The sequence below is a fragment of the Orcinus orca genome, chromosome 5, assembly GCF_937001465.1.
Source record: "Orcinus orca chromosome 5, mOrcOrc1.1, whole genome shotgun sequence".
NCBI classification, from domain to species: domain Eukaryota; kingdom Metazoa; phylum Chordata; class Mammalia; order Artiodactyla; family Delphinidae; genus Orcinus; species Orcinus orca.
Genome location: NC_064563.1, coordinates 66,478,669 through 66,481,088, shown reverse-complemented (window position 1 = coordinate 66,481,088; position 2,420 = coordinate 66,478,669). Strand labels below are relative to the sequence as shown.

The 2,420-nt window shown below is 43.3% G+C and overlaps 1 pseudogene; it reads left to right on the top strand.

The window, feature by feature from the left end:
- Positions 1 to 1,459: 1,459 nt before the first annotated feature.
- LOC101276114 (40S ribosomal protein S10-like) lies at positions 1,460 to 1,949 on the top strand (annotated as a pseudogene).
- The last annotated feature ends 471 nt before the right edge of the window (positions 1,950 to 2,420 follow it).

Sequence of the window (2,420 nt, the reverse complement as noted above, 5' to 3'; positions counted from 1 at the left end):
CCACCCTAGTAACCATAAGTTTGTTTTCTACATCTGTGACTCTATTTCTGCACATAACTAAATTTTGGTTAAGGTAAAGACATTTTCAACATTACATTATGTAGGATGTGGAGTTTCAGCTCCAGGGATAGGTGCAGGGTCTTCAGTTCTAGCCTCCCCCGTGAGTTCTGCTGTGAAGTGCAGGTAGACGCTCCTTCAGTCCTCAGACCCAACCACATCTGGTTGCCGTCTGGGCCAGGAGCAATGGTCAGGATCACATCTACCTCCTGGTGGTTCTTATAACCATAGAACAACCATCTTCTTTCCTTTCCTAATAAGGATGCTTTTCTTTTAAACATTTAAAACTCTAACAGAAGAGATTTCTAATTAAAAATAGCAGACTAAACATCTCTGTTTATTTGATTCCCTCCCACATCCTCGCTAAAATTAAAGTGAAGGACTAAAACATGGATAAACCTACAGCCACAAGAGAATGAAAGGAGGTCCATCAGCTGATAAGGGATTTTGACAAAATTCTAGAAGACAAGAAGCAAATGAAGGAGTGACAAGTAAAGTAGCAGAATAAAGGAAACTGCAGATTAGAATACTGGCAGAGAGAAAAAATACAGAAAAGAAATTTTTAGCCCTACAGAATGCCAGAGAAGTTCAGTTCTCTAAGGAATCAAGTAGAGTAGAACAGCGGAGGGCAAGTAGGGTTGAAAACAAGGAGGCTAATTAAAATCTATATAAAATAGAAACAATCCCCCCATTCTCCCCTTCCTCCAGTTCCCCTGTGGTCAAACCAGACATCCATCCTTTAGGGAGGAGAATAGAGTTTCTTTCCCTACAGAAATGAGTAGCCCAGAGAATAGAACTGCACATTACGGCATTAGAGGATCCCCAGCATAATGGCCAGCTCCTGTACAATCACTCCAAAGCAAAGCCCACCTCCAACTCAACACACACACAAGGCTCCTGATATCCTTTTTGTGCCACACTCTTAAATAGGAGCAGTCAGTCAAGAATCACTATAAATTTGAGGAAGCATTCCAAAATAAATAAAATCAAGATTTTAAAAAATGACTCAACTGAGTTCCCATGGGATACTGATAGTTTCTTACATCCACAACTCTTCACACAACCACCAAAACCCATACAAACTAACAAGGAGAGCAACTCAGATCACATGTAATCTATATCTATACCATAACTACAAGACAGAGATTCCACAAACTTTAATTTACATGTAAGAGGCAAATTAAACATATGATATCAGCAAAGCTGGCTCCAGAGCTCACTCCAGAGCTCTAACTGGAAAGTCAGGTGAAGACTGCAGGGAAGAAGGATGGGTTCAGGGGAATCCTAGCAGTGGAAGAACATGAATAAAATTCACCACTTCAAAAAGAGAGGGTCTCGTCTTGAGTAGAGGAATGCTAAGAATCCTTCTTCAGCTCCAGCCCTGGATGCAGCAGCCATCGTGATGTTGATGCCAAAGAAGGACCTGCTTGTCATTTATGTACTCCTTTTAATGGAGGGGGTGATGGTGGCCAAAAAGGATGTCCACATGCCTAAACACCCTGAGCTGGCAGACAAGAATGTTCCCAGTCTTCACGTCATGAAGGCCATACTGTCTTACATCACCAGGCTACAGGAAGGAAGAGTTTGCCTGGAGACATTTCTACTGGTACCTTACCAGCAAGGGTATCCAGTATTTCTGTGATTGCCTCCATCTGCCCCCTGAGACGGGCCTGCCACCCTGCACTGCAGCCATCCTGAGACTGGCCACAGCCCAAAGTTCTAGAGGGAGAGCAACCTGCAAGACTCACACAGGGGGAAGCTGACAGAAAAGCCTACAGACCAAGCATTGTGCTCTCTGGTGCCAAAAGGAGAGCTAAGGCCAGGTTGGGTCAGCAACTGAATTCCAATTTAAAGGTGTGTTTTGTCGTGGATGTGGTTGGCCACCTCAGTAAATCTGGAAGAGATTGTTTAGTGTTGAATAAACCTGTAGGAAGGAAGGAAGGAAGGGAGTGAGGGCAGGAGGGAGACTGAGATTAGATCTGCCACCTGGCAGGCCAGAGCACTGGCCACTGAGGAATATAGGAGAGGCTCAAAAATGCACAGAACCAAAAATAACAGTCTTGGAAAGCCTCCACTCCTAGGGAGAGGAAGGCTGCTTAGAAGGGGGAAGCATTACTTGGAGACTGGGAAATGGTGGAAAGTAGAAGTCCTACAGAAACAAAAGAAAATTGCAGAATCAGAAGACACACTAATCTCTCCCTCAGAAAAGCACAATCTATTAAAGAAATTTCACTACACTTATCAATAAAAGAAGGCATTCCTGAACTAAGAATCTTAGTAAACCACCCAAGCCCTTTACCTCTCCCCACAAAGAAAACCTGTTATTAGCAGGCCGGGAAAATTCAACACACTTTTAAATAAAC